The sequence below is a fragment of the Grus americana genome, chromosome 7 (assembly GCF_028858705.1).
Source record: "Grus americana isolate bGruAme1 chromosome 7, bGruAme1.mat, whole genome shotgun sequence".
NCBI classification, from domain to species: domain Eukaryota; kingdom Metazoa; phylum Chordata; class Aves; order Gruiformes; family Gruidae; genus Grus; species Grus americana.
The window spans coordinates 39437969-39461891 of record NC_072858.1 but is presented as its reverse complement, the minus strand read 5'-3'; positions in this window follow the sequence as shown (position 1 = coordinate 39461891).

The following is a 23923-nucleotide window of genomic DNA, read 5'->3' as shown; positions in this document are numbered from 1 at the left end:
AGAAATCCACTGACCCAGACTGAATGGTTTGTATAGATGTTTAATGCAGTTAACAGTATTCTAATAAGGTTTGCTCCTTCTACTTCTGTAAAATGCTAGGTATAATTTTCTAGACATTTGGATACTTATATCTGAAAATTATGTTTGAGAGTTTAACTTCAGGACACTTTTCTTTAGCATGCTGGAGGCATGTAATCTACCATCAGGCTGTTCAGATTTAAGAATTGTAAGATTCGGATTACAGTTTGAAAAATAAGGTAAATTCCCAGGAATTTATTTCATTGGCATCTTCTGCTTATCTTCCTTCTTCTCGGGTTAAATGACTGTTAGAAACAGGTGCCATTGCTCAGTTATTGACAGTTGTTACTAGAGGTAAGGAATGAGAGTTCTTGAGGATTATTGCATGCTATGGGGCAATTTTCATTAAGGTATGCAGGGAGTTAACTATATAGGTCCCATTAATTTAACACTGGAGATGTGATGATGATCTTCAGTTCACTAACTCATCCTGTTGGAATTTTTCAGGTGACATAATCAGGAATGACATCTACTGGTTTACTCTAATATCGTCCAAAACTCATCAACGAGACAGTGATCGGTGACAATTATTTGCTATGCCATACATGATTTTATAGCCCTCTATTATCTCCCACCTCAGTTTCTTGTTTTCCTGGCAGAAGGATGCTAATGTAATCATTCTATGGTCAGAAACAGTTTCTTATCTCTGATCATTCTAGTCACCCTTTTCCATGTTTTCCCAGCTCTGCTGTACTCCCTCGAGGTAAGGAGACCAGAGCCATATGTAATGATTCCTATTTGGTCCATCCTTCCTTTTCTAAGTCATTTTGTACTTTTTACTCATGGGGAGTATTGAACTGACAGTTCCCTACAGATCTCAACAGTAAGATTAAGATCTCATTCTCTTTCCTTTAAAGAAAATGTTTCCAAAATAAATTTCTAAGTTTCCTTGAAAAACTGTTCTGCTTTTAAGTTTTACTTTTTGCACTCTTAAGTGGGATGGAACGCGAGATGCCAATGTATCATTTTCTTGCAGGTAGGTGTTAACTGTGGTACATTTATAGGTATCTTTAGGAGAGAACATTTACAGGAACGTCTCAAAGCAAAAGTTTTGATCTTTCAACAACATATCACAAATGGGAATAAGGACACAGAAGCCTATTAGAGGAATGTGAGAAATTTGATGTGCTGTTATTCTAAAGTAAAACATTAGTGTTTGCTAAAAAAAGCCCCCAAAACCTACAGGCTTATTTTTCAGATCAATTACTATCTGTCTATATTTCTGTCACACTAGAAATATTATCTTTTTTCTGTTTAGATTCTGCTATTTCATTGAACGTTTCTGACCACGTTTCTTTTCTGAATGGATACCATTCTTTTTTTCTCTATTCACATTCAATGTAAGCATGGGTTTTATAATTCCTGCATTTACAAGTACTAGTATTCAATATTCCATTCTCCTGTTTTTCTAAATTAGAGAAATTATGTAAAACATTTTAGTTTGCATATAACTTTATGTAATGTAATCTAAATTTTAATTTCCATTTAATTATCTGTATTTCCATTTATTGCCTTTTTTACTTACGTTCTTTTGAATTTTTAAATGTTGCCTTAAGTCCTAGTAATGATGCCCTAGTCAACAACATGTGTATTTACCATCCTATACAAAACTGAAAAGTAAGATCCCATCACAATTAATATTTTAGATAATATGTAGAAAGTGTTTGAAAATGTAAGAGAAGATTAGAAGTGCTAAATATTAATGTAGAAGCGGGTTCAAGTAATAGTCTGTTTATGATACAGATCATAACTGTGGGCAAGAGTAAAAGCTTAACTCTGTATCTCTGGAACTCTCCTCTTTGACTCCTGTAAGATCTGAGTTTTTTCCCAAAAAAGAGAAGGCGGTCATATATAGATAAAATGCCTGATGATTACTTCTCTTTGATTGGTCTTGAACTTCATCAGCTCTCTGATAACTTGGTCATTCTTTCTCTTACATTATTATAATTGCCTTTCAGAATGCACGACAATGTTGACTCAAGTTATTTTACAGGGTGAGCTATTACCTTCTGAAGAACTTGAGTGGGGAGGGAAGAGAAGGAACAGAGGGTTAGGATCTGGCAAAAAAACACAGTAGCAACATTTGTGTTCACCACATTCAGATGTATGTGAAAGTTTCTGCAGTGCTAGCTTGTCCAAGGAGAGTAATTGCTTACACAGCAGTAACAGGTTGCAGCTTTGCTCTGTTGGTCTGTATATAGCTACCTGTGAAGAGTCTAGTGATCCTATTCTCTACTCCTGGATTTGTAACGGAAACTCTACAGGATCCCATCAAAGCCAGAATGTTGAAAGACGGAGAAGAAAGAACAGAACAAAACCCAGGCAGAGTTAAATAAATTCTTAGGAAATGCTGGAGGAAATAAATGCTGATGTCTGGCAACAAAATCTCAGTGAACAGCTTTCTATAAATTATTTCCAAAAGACAGCTGAGCACAGTAAAACTATTTGGTAGCAGGCAGCGATACAAGACAACCTAGAGGTAGTTGGATACACTTCCTGTTAGGAAATGCGAATTGTGTTTTGCTATATAAAATGATCTGGCCAGTGATCCTTGTGGTTTTGCTTTGCTTTGCTAACAATAGAACTGGACCAGTGGGAACTCAGCAAAGGAATAGAACAACAGAGAACAGCATTGCCCACAGCTTAAAATCTGTTCAAGAGAAGTAATGTCCAAATAAAAACAATAAAAAAACTTTATATTGCTTAGTTCCGTTAGGGATAATTAGCAGCACTGGATAATAAAGTTTTGGAAAGCCCGTGTTAGCCAATAGCTAACACTTGACAGATGGCAGCGTGCACAGGGGACATGACAGTAGCTGTTATCCCTTTCTGTAAGGGGTGGAAGTCAGTGAAGTTGAGGTGTATGGAAAGGAAGTACATTCATTATTTGCTACTTACTCTTGTAAGATCTTGGGAGTATTTGATCTCTGAGGAGAAGAGCATTGACAAATGAAGATTGTCTAGACAGTTGCAAAACAAATGCTTGGGCAGCTGTGAATTTTAATCTTAGGTTTCCTACAGAGTGGACTTTCTAGCCCAATGTGTGCTGGACGTCTGTGGATAGATATGTGCAGCAGGGCTTGAGGCTTTTTACCTTCCTGTGTACATACCAAAAGTATGCTAAAATAAAAGCAAGCTTTTGCCACACTAAAACTTGTGTTGATTTTACTTTATAATTTACACATTTGGTTTTTTTAGTGAGATTCTACTTTCTGAACATAACTTCTGGTAATCTGTTTTTGTAAGAACATGTACTTCAGATGTTCCTCCAAAATGCAATGTGCCAGCACGATAGTTAATTAAGCTTGTGAAAATCAAAAGCAACCAGCATTTCACAATAAAAGAAATATTTTGGTCCAAAGATAGGTCAGTTGCTCTGTTTGTTTATCATTGGGTGAAGTAGTGTACTAGTTGCTTGGTTGGTTATGTAAAACTGTGCTTTGTGTTCATGATACCGCTTCATGAATGTGGCCTACAATAATGAAATAGGTTAATTTTCTGTCAAGAAAAATCTACCCATAGCACAGATTTTGACTAGCTATATGGCATGTCTGGCTACACCGTATAACGTATTAATCTTTCTTGGGGGCATAGTATTTCTTCCTTTTTTTTTTTTTTTTTTTTTTTTTGATATTTTGCCACTTCTCTATCCTTTTAACCTCTTTTGGCCAGGGTATGGCATCTCTGTTATTAGAGGGAAGAACATAAGGCATTGTTGTGACTCTCATAAATTAGTAAAAAAACCTTTTTGGAATGTGCAGTAACTAATATCAGTCACTGTAGTCTAGACTCTTCTCTGTGACAGTAGAAAACTGTCAGGTGTTTCAAATGTATTAAAATAAAAAAATTGAAAAAATTCAATTATGCAATGATGTGACTTTGGATAAAATTTTTCTTAGCCTAGATGCCTTGTTGATTTGTTTCTGAATGCCTTTGTGATTTATTTTTTTTATTTAGAATACTGTAATAAGGAAGTATCTTGGTATAGTAAAATTCTGCTGTGTTTTATATCTCACTTGTCACTTGTGGCATAGAATTTCACAACTGAGTCATGCACCCCATAAAGAAGATTCTTTTTCTCATGTCACGTGGTGTTAACTTATTCGTTTCATTGGTCGCACTAGTGCCTTTGAAGGCTAAGAATGTCTAATCAATTTTGCTAACTCACTGTTTAAATTAAAAATTTCAAAATGAAACAGGTGCACTCATGTAGAAGGGCTCTAAGTATCTTTGGCATTTTTTGTTACCCTTCTGTGGACTTCTCCTATTTCTGTTACATATGTTTCTTCTCCAACGGTGTCAGAAAGTACTGGTCTAGATAGGTTGTCAGCTTGTCTAATAGCATAATATTTCCAGTGACACCTGCAGAAAACTGCATTTCTTTCTTAGGTTTTTTTCTTTTTCCCATTTGAATTGTCTTTTAGAGACAGTAGTTTAAGATTGTTTTTCTTTCTGTTTGCCTCCAGAGAACATGAAAACCTGGTAAGCTTCCTGGTTACTTTTCCAATTTCAAACTGGTTGCTGTTAGGAGTCTCTGTAGGAATGAGTGAATGCCTTGAGTGCTAGGGACGTTTGAAGGTGGAAGGATGGGATGTTTAGAGGGCAGGCTACTGTGCCTCTCAAGTTGGGCGCCGTGGTGGTGGCAGCAGAGGCCTTCTTTTGAGAGCAACAAATCTCTTCAGTTAATGGAGTCCCCACAGGTGAGACCTGCATGTCCAGTAGCGTGACAGCATGTGCATCTCACTGAGTGGCAGGAGTGCTTGCTGCATCAGGATATTTCTGGGAATGTTAGCTTTGCTGGGAAATGTGCCCCCTGTAATATGTTGGGAAATAGATGCCCTGAGACACAGCGCTGCAGTGCAAGTGCCAGCACTGCTGAAAGGGAGTGTCAGGTAGGTATCAGCAGCGTGTGTTCAGCGCTTGAAATTTGGATGTGTCTTCTCAGCAGCATTGCAAAACACATATTCTTGACAGCTGTAGTTTATAAATATCTTTTATATATACAGACATAGGCTATCATTATAGATAACCACAACAGTGAAGATGCATTGGCACAAGCTAGCAGCTAAACATCCAGGAAGAGTCTGTACTTGGTACGTTGTGTGGAAGACTACAGTTCTGTTGTTCTTAACTTGGTTACAGTCTCAACTCTCGTTTTTCTGTGAAGACAAAATGTAAAACTAGTGGTAGCTGCCTATATTACTCTGTGTTCCGTATAGCAAGGGATAGCTAAGGGATAGAGTGAAAAGACTCCCATCTTAAGAACATAGGGACTTCTCCAACAAAGGCAAAGGGTGAAAGTTTACCCAGTTTTTCTGAGGGCCTCTGGTAACTCTAGTCCTGGAAACAAGATGTTGACATGGAAAGAGAGTGGTAGGAGCTACATGGTCTCACACAGACTTGCTTATGTGCTGCAAAACTGCAGTACAAGTACTGCTCACACAAAATGCCTCTCTTCTAAAGAGCAGTTGCTTTTCTGTAATTATGCAGCTTATGTAATGTGAGGCTTCGTTCACCAAACATAAAAGGCACTGTGTGCCCAGTCACTAAGAACAGTTCCTGGAGGCATCTGGTCCCACAGTTACCATTTGAATAAGGTAACATAGATATCACTGGGTGATGCAGAGTTCTGTGCAATGTGAATTTGAAGATACTGGCTACAGAGATGTCGGGAAAGGCTGTTGGTTTGATACAGAAGCAGACAAAACAAGACATGGTAAATAAATGCGGCACCCATTGCCCAAGATTTTTGAGCTATGTGGAATTTGCAGCAATAAAAAAGGATAAAAAAGGCCAGTTAAAACATCCAGACTGCAATGTCAATGCATTAATTTTACACATCTTTTCTTTTCTTTTAGCTGGATATCTGGTTTTAGATGCCCCTGCAGATATCTTTAAAAGCAAAAAAGTAACACTACTCTTGAGCATGGAAGACCTTTGAGCAAACTTTGTTTGCTCTACAGGTGAGCAACAATCTCAAAACAAGAATGACTTCCCCACCCCCCCAGTACACCAGAGTACTCAGCCGTGTATTGAGTGTCTCCAGGTCATAGAATCATAGAACAGCCCAGGTCGGAAGGGACCCTGAAAGATCATCTGGTCCAAACTTTAGTCGTCAGGTCATTGGGGAAAAGGGACATTTTGATGGGTCTATGGATGGGTCAGAACTATGGTCAGTGTAGAAGATGCCACATCTATCTGCAATTTCTCTTTGGTTCTCTTTGTTGTGTCCTTTTACCTGTACCCCTGCTGTGTATACTCGACACAGTAACTGTGGAAATTATATGTGCTTACAGCTTGCTCATATTTCCAGATTTAGGAACTTTAGGTGGCAGCATAGAAGGCCAGTGACAAAGTTTTCCTTTGGTTGCTGAGTCAGCCCAGAGGTCCCTCAGAGCAAAATCATATAGGGCTCCTAAATGAGATCTTAAAATGAGAATACAGTAACAACATTACAGCTTTCAAATCTTTCTGATTGAAAGCCCTAACTGTATATCCAGAGGGCGAATTATATTGCTTTCACACTAGCAAGCTTTCAGGACCCATTCAAAAATCTACTTGAAACAGGGCCAGAATGACATCGTCTCTACCTCTTTTCAAAAGGAAGGAGGGGAATGCTGAAGTAGTATAAAGTCACTGTGAGAAACAAAATTAGGGCTGGCAGGCCGTATAAGTGGGGGTTCATTATACTTCCTTCTACTCTCCACAATAAAGAGCCAGCCACAGACTTGACTGAAAGTTAAAGCTTGTCCTTTCAAGCAGCAGGCCCTGTGCGAGTTACAGGCTTTTCAGTCGTGAGCACTTGCCTTGCTCTGAGATGCCCCTGCTCATTTAAAGAGCAGAGTCTGGCGCACCTGCCTCCTATCTGAGTAATTGCAAATGAATGTCATGAAGCCTGCAGTGGTTTCTGAGCAGTGGCTTTTTGCTTCTTACAGACCTCATGTGGTACCACTGGAAGACAGGAGCTTTAACAGCATCAGCAGAAAACAGTGAGTCAACACTTTCTGTCTATTTAGATTCCAGCCGGTATCTGAGAGTATCAGGAAGACTAACAACACATGATTTTGACTTTTCTTAAAATTGGGATCTTAACGTGTCTTTTAACAGCAGTGACACACAATTAGTAATCTCTCATTTTAAATTCTGTGTCCTCTACCAATCCATGTCAATTCCGCATTATATTATATACAGGGAGATTTCATCCTACTCACTACCATGTTAATGTAAGAAGTCTCACCTAAGGAAGTGGTATTTTAACCACCGAAGTATTTGTTCAAATGAATTACTGTAACAGGCAATACTTACCAAATAACAGAAATGCAAAGCTTGAACAAGAAGCATCACCATATTCCATATCTCTGGCACAGCCATTTAGTGCGTCCATGGCTTTATTTCTGTGTGTCAGCACTGACCAGGCCGCTCAATTACAGTGTGTGTTTTGCATGCATTTGCAAGAATAACACTTGGGTAAGTTTCACAATCCACAAATGTGTAAATTACACAGTTCACAGAATTATTAGAAGAAAAAGATTACACTTGTGTAATTCACTTTTAAAAAATATGACAGTTTAAATCAGACACGATGATTTATGTAACACAGCGTTTTGATTGCAATGATCTTGGTGGTGATAAATACTAAAAGCTAAGGTCAGGAGGATGTCATGCACATTTTTCTTTCATAGAATCATTTAGGTTGGAAAAGACCTTTCAGATCATTGAGTCCAAGTGACTCTCAGTGCTTTTCATGGTGCTTCAGATGGCTGAGCACAAAACTAACGGATGGTTTCGTTCTAAATGATAGATGCAGGAGTGAAAGTCCAAAATTGTGTCTGTGGTTACCTTAGGGAGCAGAAATGGTAGAAGATCAAATTCCTTCTTTAGTATTGCTTGTGCTCCTTCAGCTATGTTAATATCAAAGTAAGAGAGAGAGAGTCAAGCCTTAGTGTACGTACAAGGGGGAGCAATGCTTCCTAAAAAGGAGGAAAACAACTTGAACTATTGCTTGAAGGGTGAGTGGGGCTCTGAAATCTGTACGGAGTTGATCCTCAAGATACAGATCTTCTTCCTGTCACACTTGGGATGGGAAAGTCTTGTGTCTGTTGTGCCATGTATTCAGCTGATACCAACGCCATTCAGGTTTCTCCATCTAGTTGAAGATCTCTGTGCGGATAAAAATGAGGAGATGAGCAGAAAGGAGATACAGTAGGGACCACATTTTCATTCCTCCTGAACTACCAAATTAAAAGGGAAGGTTATCTGCAGGAATTACTTCTGTCGTGTTCTGGAAAGACAGGTATTTCCAGGTAGGAGGTAATGCTTAAGGTTACGCTATTAATGCTCTATCTATTAGACAGCAAATAGAAGAGAACTGCTCTGTCACTGTAGATAAAACAAGTATTTTGAAATATGAATAATACAGATAGCGAGGAATTTTTAAAGTCGGGTCCACCCTGTTCCACACAGAAGCATCTCTTTTCTTAAATCACTGTGCTTCTTTTCAAACATTCACCCATAACTATTACCTTTCATTATAGATTTGCTTTCTTTATAATATTCATTTTTTCCCAGCATGTTTTGATAGCTCAGCCTTTTAATTTAATGGACTCAAAAGATCCTTCCCTGAAGCAGACCTTTTAGTTACTGTTTACTGCAGTCTTTTTATGCTTCAGTTTGCATTAGCGCTTTCTGTTCCATCTCCCACGTTCCCCATCTTTTTCTTTCCCAGCTAGCCACAGTTTATTCCATGGGAAATAAAGTACATTTTTGTTGCGATTGGGGCCATTTAGGAGTTCTTAGCCTATCTTAAAATAACTTTTAAGTTGTGCCAAATAGAAAGTTCATGCAAAAATGTTCAACTTGGGTGCATTTTGCTAGCACTTTTTCCTTCCTTCTTAAATGGTTTAAATCCATTAAATGAACTAGAGGTTTAAAGCTTAAAATATCTTAATATAGGCTAGAGATGTAAGAGCTTAGAGAAAATCCTCTCCAAGTTTATGAGCACAGAAAGAAGTTAATTAAAGCCAACCAAGGAAATACAAATGCTAAAAAAAAAAAAAAAAACAACAAAAAAAAAAACCGCACATAATGAAAGAATACAAATTCAGAATCTTTCTGTAACTGTAATTCTCCTTGAATGATGTTGGGACAGATCCAAGTAAAAGCTTTTACCTTACACTTCAAAGTGAGTATTTTGTGATTACAGAAATTACGTGCCATTCTGGCATATCACAACCCCTCTTTCCCTTAAGAACCTTTTTAATTTTAGCCTTACTCAGAAGGCTTTCATGCATGTCCAGTACATGATGCTGCAAATGTCAGTTTGTATCAGTTCAAGGCAGATGGGGCATAGAGTTTTTGTTCAAGCAGAAGTATTCTGGCAGACCTATTTTGGTGTTGCTTTATTTCTGTATATTTCTGTATATTATGTATGTTTTATGTCTTCTGCCTGCGCAGACAGTTTTATTTCACTCTTGATGCCTTCTGAAAAAGGAGTACTCTGAATTCCCAGAAAAGATGGGTGAGAATATGTAAAGCTGTATGTGATACATCCCCAGTGAGATATATCCAGTTCCCTCTTTATTTATGTTATGTAATGTAAATGTCATTTTTAAAAGAACAAACCTCAAAGTTCTAACAGTACATGTAAATATTCATTATTAATGTCTCTGTTTAATCACTTCAGTGAAGTTATTAGTGCTAATTAACCATACCTAGGTGAATAAGGAGTCATTTGAGGCCAATTGGCATCCCAAATTGGAGCCTAAGCAATTTGCAGAGCCAGAGCCTGGATGTTCAGCTGAGTAGAGTGAGTACAAGGCTTACAGAGTTGCCATTTGCTGTATGTTGTGTGTGGAACACAGGTGCTGAAACAGTGCTAACTCCTACACCACATCACAGAGAATCAAAATGTGAACAAGGCATCTGTCATAATCTTAACTAGAAATGTATTAATGTCATAATTTAGTACCTATGATCTTGTGTATGGTCATCTAGTAACTGCTAATCTTCGTGATGAATGTCTAGAGAAGTCTTTTACACCTAATGTAGAGAACCAACATGGTAAAATATTTTTAGCTCTTCTTACTGTAGGGTATGATAGCATAATTAGATTGGGATGAAACTGCTTTAGGGACAAGAATGTAATATACAGTTCAGAAACCTCCTCCAAAAGTTTACAATATATCTCAAAGTACTATTTCTATCTTTTAATCCTTTTTAGGATCACTGATAGCATGTAGAAATGTATCAAAAAAGGAAAATAGTTTGAAAAAGGGAACACAAAAGGCAATAGGTCTAGACCAATATTTAGTACAACTTCAAACCAATTATAGCATGTACCTAGGGACACTTGAGGGTGCGTTAACTGGCCCAGCAGTTGGAGTGCATTGAATTCCCATGCCTCATGTCATACAGGTTTGAAAGGAGGACAGACTGTGTTTGAAATCTTCACAGGCGGAGGCTACCAAACTTTAACCCATTTCTGAGCAGCTACGGCCTCTGTGAATACTCTTACACCACTTAAATGCAAAGTCAAACTGGTGAATTTGAAATGCTGATTCCAGGTTGCATGTTTGACTCTGCAGTGGAGCTGGCTTGAAAAGTACTCCAGGAGGCAGAGTCAAGAAGCTTTTAGAAAATTACTTTATCACCTCTCACCTTGTGAATGACTTGAACTGAAATGGGCCAATAGCAAATAGGCGAGCTTAACATTGCTGCTTCCCCCCACCCCCCTTGTCTTTGCACTGAAACAGAGCAGCAGTTCTTAAATATTCAGGAGCTGCCAAAGGCAGTTTAAGAAGGTACAGTCCCTTTGCTGGTAGTTACATTTCCCAGCTGAGATACAGTGACACATTGTTTGAGCATCTTCCTGCAAAATCAGAGAGGAAAGTATGAGTCATGAAGACCCTCCCAGTGTCACAGCAGACTGATTTATGTTCAGTTTATGATGGATTAGATTATTTTCTGCAGAATTGCTTTCTGCCCAGTTGTTCTTGTCCTTGTATTTGCACAGTGAGTTATTCTTGTCCAAAGAGTAGTTCTCTTATCCTTACTTGAGTCCTTTATTTTTTTCAGGATCACTTCTTTAAATGATTCATGGTTTAAATCACGTCAGGCATTACAGTGGTCTGCTGAGCCACTGCTGCCATTGAATTAGATCTAATATGTAAGTGCATATTATAATATACACAAATGCGGAGATACATAGATGCTTGCTTCAGAATTTGTCCTTTTGGATGAAGTTATAGAGATTGTCCTAGAAATACAATTTCAAAATCTTGGAACTATGCTAGACAAGAAACAGCTAGGAGTTGTTGCATCATGCAGAAAGGCCTTTTTTGTATTGCCAGTGTTTACCTGCTTACTGGAATTGGTATAGAGCAGTGAGTAATAGGGTAAAGTTGCTATGGCCAAGGTAACTAATAATAAAAAGCACCATACCAATGTGGTGGTTTGGTACTTTGAGGTTGACTGTCTTGGAAATCAGTTAGACTGTTCTCTTTTCCCTCATTAAAATTCTTCTAAATGAAGTTTTAAGCTAAGCAGTGGTTTATTAATGTCAATTGCCCATCTTTAATTTTCTGTTAATAATAGAAGGTTATTGCCTTTGATTAAGATTAGTTGTAATGAATACAAGCCTGTGCTTAACTTCATACCGAGTGACTAATTTTACTGTCTTGGATGTTGTTATTTTGCAGACCCTTAAAAATTCAGGTTCTGCACATGTGATTTTATAAGCCACAAAAGCATCTTGCAAGTGAGTTCAAAATTGATTGAAACAGTATTAGATGGGGGAGGAGAGAAAATGATGTCCAGAGACTTTTCACTGTGTGAAAAGACAGATTCCTGCTTTAGGAAATACCAATTTGAGAATGATTTGGCATTTAGATAGAAAAAATGGGGTGTGTGCTTATGCGTAAGAAAAACTTGAAATCCTTGTACATATACCATATCAGAGAAGCATAGTTTAGGATTCAGAGATGAAAAATTGAGCATGATATTTCTAATCATAAAAAAGAATGCAATCATTCTCACTGTCCTTCTCAATTAAGAAGGTACTGAAGTCTTCCAATAAAATCCCAAGATTTTTTTAATTAAACACAATAGAGAGTATGTGACATGGTTAGTCTTTCACTACTTTTCCAATAAGATGTTGATTCTGAGTATTTGAAACTATCTTTAAAAATATGCTTCCTGGGACACTGGAAATGAATGTGCTTTCCAGTTAGTTGGGGATATCCTGTATATATAAAACGTAAATTATTATGAAGGGATGAAATCGGTTCCAATACGAAACATGAATCACTTGTCAGAAGGCACCAGCTCTCAATACAATTGCGTGAAAAGCCTTCAGAGGTAGTAGAGACTAAATCCTTGGCATTTCAATAAAGTATGGCTGTAGTTTTGAATTCGATATAAGGGAAGATTGATATTTGAAATGATTACACTACTAGGCCCATCTTCATGCAGCATAGGAAAAATACCTTTCAAAGCAGGTACAAAATATGCCAGGATTTCTAGTGGTGATGTAGTTCATATACTTGATGACAGATCCTGAGAGAGCGAGCCTCTACTAGAATTGTTGAGAGGAGCAGGTATTCAGTGCTATTCAGCCCTGAGCCTTTATTTTTTCCTCTAAATTTAAAAGGCACATTTACAGTGCCTGTTGCCCTCACATCAGATTCCTAGGTTCCAACCTGCATCCTAAAACCTCATGGCCTTGCAACGTCAGCCTAGCAAGCCAAGCCTTGCCTCAGATTTCTGTGCAGTATTAATGTATTCGATGGGCTGATCTGAGGCTCTTTCATGTACCTTTGTTTTTAGTTCATTACAAGCTTCTTTTGCACTTTCTCTGATTCCTTGCTGCAACCACAGGATTTCTCAACCTTGCTAGTGCTTTGTTCCTGCTTCACAAGTTGTCAAACTGACTACACAGGCAGTCAAAAAAACCATACACTCTTGACAAAGTTTTAAATTATTTATTGTTAACCTTTCACTGAAAATTAGCCTCCTTGTGACTGTGTGGAAAAGAATGAAAATTAACACTTTACTGATTGCTAAAAAAGGCTTGAAATACTAATGAGGAATTGCTTTTAGTTATGTACAGAATAACATGATGCAATATAGACTTAATATTCCTTTTTTCCTTCCTGCCTTTAATGGCATTTCCCTGGCCGCCAGTCTCTTCTCCCCATAGTTGCGTAATCTCTGACCCTAACGTATTCCTACTTCACTGCTGCTACCAATGTGCTTCTCTCAGAATTCTCTACTTGAGAGATCTAATTAATTTAGAGTCATTTTCTCGACAGGCATTTAACTTGAAGATTGCTCTTTCTATTCCAGACCTGACAAGGTACTTGGGTGACCGAACGCTGCCATGTCTTCTGTGTCAGTGGTCCAAAAAAAATGTGATCTCTCTTCACAAACATTGCTTTGCTTTTGAAGTCAGCATACTGTCGGTAATAGTTTCTAGAGCACTGAATCTGAAGAACACAGTTGCTAACATAAGACCATCAGCTCTTTTTCAGTTATCTAGAATTTCTTTGTAAATGTCTGCAGCAATTTGCTAGATGTCATTCTTTTTGGATGAGGAAGACTCTTAATTTATTATGCTGTTTTAAACAGGACACATTGGTAGCCAGTATGGACCCTTTAGGTGTGGTTTGACTATGTAATTTAGATAGGCTTAAATCCAGATGTATGTCTCTGCCCCTCCCTTTCGCTTTTGAGTACAGCAGTGCAAGCCTCACTGGCACTCAGTTGCTGTGGATTGCTACACTGAAACTATTTGTTGGTTTTCTGGGGGATTAGGTTTTTTTTGGTTTAGGTCCCCAACCTAGCTCAGCATGGTCCAGGTGTTTGCTAGTGTTGGTGCAAGGGAGGCAGATGAAGCCCTTGGTGTGAGCAGAGCAGTGAGACTGCCGCCTTTTGCTCCTCTTAGTGTGTCACAAAACTGCACAAGAATGCTTAGATACATAGCACAAGAATGCTATCAGATACGTAGCATAAACATGCTTATAATGTACTATCATGGTAATGGAAACTGGAAATTCTCTGCATGAAGGGGAAGGTAGCAATATGGGAAAAGGATTGCCCTGCAGTTTGAAGATCCACAGGATAAATTTAAAAGGAAAATTTTGCTATAGTTCTTCAGAAGGTATTTAAGAGCAAGGAAAGGATTTAAAATCTCATTTTAAATCAAATGAAATTAGTATTATTTGTTGAGGTTGGTGGTATGAAGCATATATGAAATAATCAATAGCAGTTATAAATGTGTTGAATTTCTTAGGCTGTAATAACACGCTGGTGGACATGCATGCCACTGAATGCTGAGGAAGTTCAGGAAACCACCTTTTGCCTCAGTTCTGTTGTGAACAGATGTTGTTTTATTCCTCTGCAGTACTCATGCAGGCACACGTAAAAATGAAATGACTGGTTTGTGTGAGGAATACCTTATTAAGTATGTAAATTCATGTACTTACCTGAATCTAATTTGCTTTAGGTGTGCAAGTCATACAGTTTGTAAATCATTGTACAGAAACCAGTGAAATAACAGGCAGAAAATAGTGAACATGAAGAATGCATAGTTAATCTCTTAAAATTCACGCATGTTGTGGCTGTAGCTGTGCTTTGTGGGCTTAGTGCAGAGACTGAGTTACTTGCATTTAATGCTGCTTTATTCCCAAGGACAGACCCTGTACCTATTTGCTCTAGAATGTGACTGCTGCCTGCATCCCGTTCAGGGCCTGTCAATGACAGGCTGATTTCTAGGAAACAAAGAATTTAAAACTGAAAAGAAAATACCGTGGTGGTCTGAATACAACAAATTATGTCTAGAAGCTTGGCCATAGATTTTCTTTTTTTTTTTTTTAAAGTTCAGTAATATATTTTACTTAAACAGTAGAGTGTAGGAAGATATGATATATGACCTGAAAACTGAATGCTAGGAACTTTAACAAATCACATTAACTTCTTCTGTCTGGTGAGATTTAACTTACCCTGAACTGAGCCGTGATCTTACACTACCTTCTCTTGAGTTGAATCCTCTAGAGGCTCCCAGAAGTAGTAAGTCTGTGTGGGCAGCAGCCGTGGTGACAAAAATCTTTCTTCCAAGAGGTCATTGTGTCCCAAGTGAACTGTTCTGTTGGGAGAAATTATGTCAAAAGTTCCTGGGCTCATGATGCCTCTGCCTTGCAGGCTGCCACATAATGCGTCTTCCTTCAGTTTTCTGTCACTATCATTATCCTTTGCATGTGAGAAGCCAAAGAACTGAAGTGCAAATTAAGGCTGTGCCCACATACATTCTGGGTGCTGGAGGTCCAGAAGAACCATTTTTCTTACCCTGGGTGAATTTCCCTTGAGAAGTTTTTCTGATTTCCATGATGGTTCATTTGGAGCTGTGCACGGGCAGGGCCTCCAGCAAAACAAGTCTGATCAGAAGCAGGGTTGTGCATATGGTGGCCGTTCTCTCCGATTAGCTGGAGTACTCAAGATGGAGTTTGTGCTCTCCTTTACGCAGGCTGCAGGTGGGCGGGTGATGCTTAATCCTTCATAAAGCCTGTTGGTGTTAACCATTCATCGGTTTTTGAACAGATCTGAACTGGCAGAGTGAGTTCGTACCGAATCAGCAGGGTGATCTTATTCCAGATCAGTACTTCTAGACAGCCATGGCACTTTTGGTGAAATACAAGGAGCCCTGAAGCTGGGTTTATGGTATTATTGAGCGACAGCCTGAGTTCAAAGGCTGGATTGGAAAGCTATATAACTTAACTTCCTTTGGCCAGTTTTTTCTGACTTCAACCTTGAGCTATTCAAAGGAGTGCTTCCAGTGGACTTAGGGGATAACTCAGAATGGCTGCGTGGGGAGGATTTTGTCACAGGGCTGCTAATGCAGGACTAAGTGTTGTGTAAAGGCCTGAAGATTTAATAAAGACAACATCTGCCAGGAGCTTAGAACGGCAGACAGGAGAATGAGAGTAAGTTTAGAGGCAGACTGCTACTTTTCTTCCCAAGATATTAATTCTAGTGTATGGCTAGTTTTATATTTTCTGTTTAATACGACTGAATATTTCAGCCTCCATCAAGCTTCCTATTAAAATAAATTATATAGGCTTCCTTATTCACTCCTTTATGAAATTCAAGATATTCTGACGCTGTCAAAAGATAATCTCTTATTTTAAAAGTCTACTTTTGTTTGATGCAGAAAGAAAGTGGTTTTCTCAGTCAAAAGGTCAACGAAAGTCCTGAATAAGACACATGTGGTAGCATTAATATTCCTCAAAGGGGTGGCTTAAAAAGAGATGTTTTCAATAAGTACAGTCAGAGGATTTAAAAAAGCACAGGGAAAGAAGAAAATGAATTGCAAAGTACATTCTGTGTGAAATCATTTTAAATTCATGTAATAAGTACAGAGGGAAAAAATATGCATTAATCTCCTAATGGGTACAGAGCTACAGCTCTGGGTCTGGGGTGCCCTTTAAGTGACAGACTGGCATAAGCCAGATTAAATTGTGGGGTTTTTATGCTAGGCTCTCCAGAGGTTCACAGTTTATTCTTGTGCAACAGCCTCCTTATGAAGGGACTCGAGGCAATTCCTTGGCAGCTCGTGGTGTTAGGAGTTGGCAACCTAAGGAAATCTCCAAGTGAAAGAATGGCAGAAACAAAAATCTTCCGAGAATTCTTGTGTGAATATGGGAGAATGCTTGAAAAGTGTGAAAACAACACTTTATTCTGGATTAAAAAGTAATAGCTTTTAAAAAAAGAAAAATTAGGAATTAGTTTAATTTTCTTTTTTTAGTTAGTTTTTGTTATATTTTTATTACTTTTCAGCTAATTGAGGAAGAGGAGGCCAACTATGAAACTGAAATGTAGTCTAGATCTAAGGAACACAGCATTCTAACTAAAAACAAAACTGATATTATTGGAGAGTACAATTAAAAAGATGAAAATACAGATAATGTCTGATCTAAGCCTGAGCAGACATTATTGCAATTTGTAATTGCTTGTGGAGGAGTACTTGGTAGCTTGCAATTGACGTCAACAGCGAAACCCCAGAGAGTATGGAAAGAATCACAATTAACCTTTTTCAAAGTAATTTGAATTTGCAAGGCAAAGGAAGTTATCTGGTCCAGACTGAAGCTACAGAAACTTCAGAAGCCTTTTTGCCTCCAGTTCCTTTTACTACAGGTCATTTTTTCTGTAGTCTAGGGAACTATATTTATTTTTTCTTTTTTCTAAAATAAAAATGCATGTGGTTTCACAAGCCAGGAAAAGCGAAATTATACTTGGAGCGTGGCGCAAACATATAGTGCATCAGATCATTTTGCTCACAAATGGTTGCATTGGTGTGAACAAAATACAGCAATATTATCTCAAACCTACAAAAATTCTTCAGAGATATGATGTATCTGTGGTAGGTAATGGGACACAAGTTGAGGCCATGCATTTAATTCATCTGTGTTGACATGCAAGTTGAGATTAGGTTGTATTCTGTGTTTTTTAACAGCAGGTGTCTGGAAGCCAGTTGATTTGTTGTTTCCTATGCCACTTCATCCTGATTTACTCTCCTAGGAGAAGCTGTTGTAATCCCACACCCTTGGGAGTGCCTGTAAACTTTAGATCCTAAGACCTAAAATCAGCTCGCCCATGCAAACCACCCATATTCATCTTATGTAGCCTAATATAATTGATTAGTGTAGTATATGTGAATTTTAGAATCTTCATAAAATTTATCCCTACCATTTTCCTCTGAAGTAAAGGAGTGCTGGTTTCACGTTAGAGCTGGAGCAGAGACACAGAGATACCAGTAGTACTAGGGTCACACAGAAGTCTGTGATGGAGCAGGACCTCTAACATGTCTAGAGGTCCTAGGCAAAGCTCTTAACCAATGGAGCCTTCCTGGTTTTATCATCTCCAGCAATTCTAAAAAATCAGAGAATCATCTGTTGTTTAATGTAAAATATTAAAAATCAGAAAGGATTTTTTTCCTGAATTTCTCAATAGTTTTAATTTTTTTAATAAAAAAATACTCAGAGGTTATGCAGGTCTCTACTGTAAATTGGATGTCGTATAAATACATTCAATAAAGTTTAAACAAGCATAGAATTGTGTAGCATTTTACAGGTCATGACTTAGAGACAGTGTAATTCCCTTTCTATCTGAGAACGGTAGTGCTGAAGCCAGACTTGGTTAATGACATGATTGTATCACCAGCTCTATTAACTTAAAAGAAATGGGATCTACCATTATTCTTGCCATGTCTAGTATGTGTAATTATAAATATCAAATTGCAGTTTCCAAAACAATTATAAAACCTAAAGGAGAAATGCAGGAAGTTTATGTTGCTTCACGGAGTGGTTTTAAGCATATGGTAAACAGCCAAGCCGTATACAAAGGGCACAGGAATTTTTCTGAAAGGGCATCATAAGCTTGCAAGAGAGTGATTCTTTGGCTGCAGTTTTCAAACTACAGGGTTTTGGGGATTTGTATTCTCTCTGTCTTGTCTCCCCCCGCACCGTCTGCAAGACATGAGCCAAGCAAACTGAGAGTAGGGTCTGTTACCTGCTAACATCCTTTGAATCAGAAATCAGAGTGCAGGGAGGCCAGATGAGGGATCCTTGTTTTTTTCTTTAAAGGGACTGCAGATGTGTTCAGAGAGGGAGACACAGACAGTGCTGAACTGTACTAGGTAGGGAAATGACCATGGGAGATTATTGTCCAGCAGAAGATGCAACCAGGAAGGTTGTGCTATGCAGCAGTCAGTCTCTGAGAGCTGCTTTCTTGGGGAAGAATCAAATTCTGTAGCCCTTTGACAAAGGTGGATGTGCATGGAAAGAAAATGCCTGTCTTTCAGTTCTTCTCTCTATGCCAGAGCCACAAATGACAAACCAAATTAGCTTTAGTTCTCTTAATCAATGTGGTTTGGTTTGTTAAAGTATCAAGTCACGTTACAGGTCTATGTTTTTATTGCTGTGCCTGCTGAGTAGTTATTTACATTGATTATTTTGCTATAGAATTATTATATAACCATTTTGTACTAGATTTAACCTTTTATAGTCATTTTAGGCAGCACGAATCAGATTGTATGTTTTTACAACTGATCTTTATTACAGTAGTGTCACTTACTATCATTGTCTTCAGTAGTACCCGGAATTCTTGTTGAAAGCTATTCTCTAGATACTCAACATTAATAACTAATAAGAAATTCGTTTAAGATAATAAGATCTTTTAGCAAAATCTCTGATTTGATATTTTAATTGTTGGTCCCCATTCTCCATTTATCTAAGTCCATATGTTTCATATGGTTATTATTATCTCATTAAAATGAGAAGGAAAATGATGACATTTAGAAGAAGGATAATCTTTTGTTTGTAATTCTGCTAGAATACACCATCCATCATTTTCCTCCTGTGATATTTTTTCCTTCATTGCCAATCTATCACCTGTATGATTTTCTCTTTTGAAAGTAAATTTTTAGCTCAGGTAAGCTACCAACAAAAGACACTCTTTCCAGGATTGGTATGCTGAACAAATTTCAGCACATAATACATTATTGCTGAGGTTGTGGGGTTTTTTTGTTTCACTGCAGTTCTGAAATGCTGGTTTTGTTAGCAAAATGCAAATCCCTCTCATAAAATAGAAGCTTTATCTGTGTACTTTAATGTATTTAATAGTCAGGAGTTAAACAGATACAGATGCTTACTTCTATTTTATGTGGCAGTACTCTGACAATTGATAAATATGTTCTGTTTTGTGAGAGCAGCCTTCTGCTCAAACGTACCCATCCTAACCTGTGATTTTCTTAGTTGAGTTTAGGCTGCATTTCACTGTAGGTGGAGCTGTATCACACACAAAACCAACCAAAAAAGCTATTAAAGTTGCCATCTGCAGTTAAGGTATCTAAAACATAATAAATAAAAATCATAGAAGTAGTTGTCATCTTCCAGGCAGAATAATGGCAAAGGCAAAGCCCAAGAAACCATGTGAGAGGTGCCAGTGCTGAACATTGGTTTCTCAGTGCTGTGTTGAGGTTGTGTTTTCAGATCCGGGGGGCCTAAAGAACAACCACTACAGACTGCATTCATGACTATCAGGGATGTATAGACAGAAGAATCTGTACGTAGACTGCAGCACTTCAAGACCTGCTCCCTAGTCCTTCCTTAGTTAGTGAATGCTCTCACATCTGTCACTGTAGGGGATCTGTAGAGAATGAGGTAGTGCCATAGAGAGAAGAGGCAGAAACTCAGCTAAGACACTGGAAGAACCGTTGTCTTGCTACGAGACATAAAAACGGTTACAGTGTTGAAATCTTTTGTAAGTTTAAAAACACTATTACACACTGAGAGGTCTACTGACCTCGCCATTATCCCTCCCACTTGATATCTATATCTGTTTGCCCATTTTTCAGTCAAACAAGATCTTTCCTCCACTTGATCCTCATTCTTCCATTTTATGTTTGGATTGTATGTTCATAAATACTATGTTCGCTGAACTGAAGTTTAATGTTACAAAAAATTCCTAGTTTGCATTCATTTTTCAAAAGTCTTGTAGCTGAAATATTTTAACTCTCAGATGCTGAAAATTCCTCAGGTAGAAGAGCTGAGCTTTTGTTTGCAATTCTATCAAAATGGGCCATCTGTCTCTTTCTCAGCCATTTCCCCATAGAAAGTAGCATATTAAAGTTCCTGTGTCTACATTGGCACAGAAGACAAATAGGATTTTCCTTCCTGAGACTTCATGTTTTCTAAAAATACTGAAGGGGTGGGATAAAAGTGGAGAGTACAAATGGCTTGAGAAGAAACATATTCTAAACATTTAAGCCTTGTGTTATTCAGAGAAGAAACATGGACTTTAATCCTCTCTTACACTAAAAAAGACATACAAAGGTTCCTGCTTGCTTAACAGCCCATGGATCTTTGTTCCTGATGCACAGTTGTATAATAGCTGTAAAAAGGAAGAGTCTCCTGGGTGTCATCAGAATCAGGAGCGTTCACTGGCCCAAAAGTCTCGGATTTTCTTTCTCTGAATTTCAACGTGCTCTTTTTTGTTAATAAAAAGGAGACGTACAACCCCAGGACATGAGCTGCCCACTGGGTTTCCAGGTGTTTTTCTGTTTCAAACAGCCAGCCATTTTCTTGCCACAGAAGTGAATTCTACTGTAGTGAATATATTGCTCCCAGGATTGACTGTCTTGATTACCACCCATAGACCCCTTAAACATGTGATTAGACGCCAGCAGTCTGTAAACTGGTGGTTGAGAAACTCTGTCCTAGATTTTTTGTGTGATGGGTGTTTATATAATCTCTTTTAAAAATCTTGCAGCAAAGGAAGTCCCACCACCTTTCTGGATTGATAGATGCACCACTTGTGTTTAACAAGGTTTTCCTTGCTCATATTTAAGCATATTGAAACTTTTTCTCTCTCCTTAGTATAGTCATCACAGAGGACACTGATTTACCAGCATTCTTGTAATCTTCTAAGTATTTCAAGAGGGCTGTAGTCATCTTTAGTCTTCTTTTAAAATCCTAATTTTTTTGTCACTTAATGCTTTGTAATCATCTTGTTAGTCTAGATGGTCCTTTTGGACTTTATCCAGTTGGTTTATAATTTTATGGCAGTGTGGTGCTCTAAAATGGCTTCTTGAGGCCCTAGCAGAGCAAGCAAATAGGTACCCAGCCTTTCTGTTAGTGTGTCACAGCCTGAGCATTGTCTGTATTCACATATCATATTGTTCCCCTGTGTTCATTTTGTTGGTGGTATAATGACACAGTAATTAAAGATCCACAGTCTAACCCTTAGTATATGTGGGCATTGGCTGCTTCTTCCCTCTCTTGAGAGGTTTGTTTTCTTGGTGGGTTTTTTGTTTGTTTGTTTTTAATTGAATTTCATCTCTTTGATTTGAGACCACTCCCCTGATCTATGATTTTGATTTCTGTTCTTGTACTCCAATGTGTTTACAGTCTGTCCCAGCTTGGAGCCATCCATAGGTTTTATGAATACATTCTATGTTCCAGCATCTAAGCTGTTGGCAAAACTTAGAACGCAGGACCCTATTTGAAAGTCCTTTCCTCTATTAAGGTAGCTTAAGTGGCATTGTTTGTCCTGGAACAGACTGCCCTGTGGGAAGCAGATGTAAGTTTTGATGGAAGACTGACTGAAAACTGTTGACTTTGTCCCTAAGTGAAGTTGGACAAATGAATCAGCTTGACTGGTGATGTAACACCTCGTTTACCCCTTTTTGCTAATGTAATTGGGGAATAAGTCTCTTCTCTTGGCATTTGAGATTTTAAGACTGGTGTAAGTGGTCAGCAAATGCTGTACTGGTGAGGGTGAATTTCAACAAAAACATGTGAGTGACCAGCCAGCTTTGCTGTCAAAGCTGTGCGCAGTGCTAAACATCGAATAGTCCATGCTTCTACCTGGAACCAGCATTTAAAACTTGCAGCGTATTTTTTTCTGGTATCTGCTGTGTGCTGTTGGTGAATCACAGGTAGAAACACGTATTTTGTTTTGAAAACATATCAGACTATACCTCAGCTGTTACAAATATCGAAGGCAATGGCACTACATTAATTTACATCAGCCAAAGTTCACTGTCAAAATTTTTATCTCCATAGTGATTCACAGAATGGATTTTCCCCCTCCGAATCAAACTTTGAACTATTGATTTATACACAAAGTAAGTTATGCTTCCAATATTTTTTGTAGTTTGGCTTTTTCTCTGCCATCTAATTTTGCTTTTGCTCAGTCAAGCATGACATGGCAATCCGCAGGCACTGAAATGATTTTGATGGCACAAATTCAGCACTGCTGTTTGCACACAACACTTGCAGTGAAGAAGGCAGTAGGAGAGCGGTGTGTCTGTGGATTTAGCGTGCAGGTGCTGTTTGTTTGCACCTGTGCATGGGGACCAATGTGTTTATTGCGTCTTGTGTGCAGATTGTTCCTCTGTGGCACGCTCGGCAAGTCTGAGGCACATAATGAGAACTTATTTTTACAAAGTCAGAAAATTGAATTCTCATGAAGTGATGTATAATGAAATGACCCAATAGAAAGTCTCTGTGCAAGAGAAAATTACTTGAGAATATTAGAGTAGTTCTTGCAGCTATACATTAATGAGATTGCGGAATTGTTTTAGAAATTTATATAATATTATAGTCAAAGATTTACAGCAAAACTATACATTTACTTCTATTTCTTTTAGTCCTAATATTTTGTACTATTGTTTCCTTCAACTGTCTTTTCATACAGATGATTTTTTGTCTTTAATTGAAATACTGTCATATTTTGACAACATTTCCAAGTAAACACTCATCGGTTTTGTTCTTTCTTCTGTTTATAGTGAGCAGTTGTGAAATACTTAATTATACATTTTGTATGGCTTCCCCAGTTCTAACAGAAAATTTCTTTTGTCCTGTCTCTCTTTCAATACAAGGATGCAACTAAGAGTATTCAAATAACCCTATTCACTGGAATGAATATGATTAGCAATGTGATGAAAATCTAATTGTAAGAAATATGCTAATGTTTAATTTATTTTTACTGAGCCACTTTGAAGGTATAAAAGGCAATTTAAATGCATTAGTAATAATAATGATGAATTTATGTTATAGATGTGTCCAAAAGTCCTCTTTGGCAGTGGAGGTGAATTGTGCTTGGAGCTGTATGAATGCTCATGCTGCATTTTCATAGGTTTTGGTGCCAATTACTGAGTAAACAGTATTTTTCCAAAATAGCTCTGTTCCCATTTTAGACACCTCTTTGTGAGGGTGATGTCTCTAAACTGCTATCAGCCAGTGGCTTCCATTGTGAGTATTAGCGCTTACACGTTCAGATCTTGAGGTAGAGG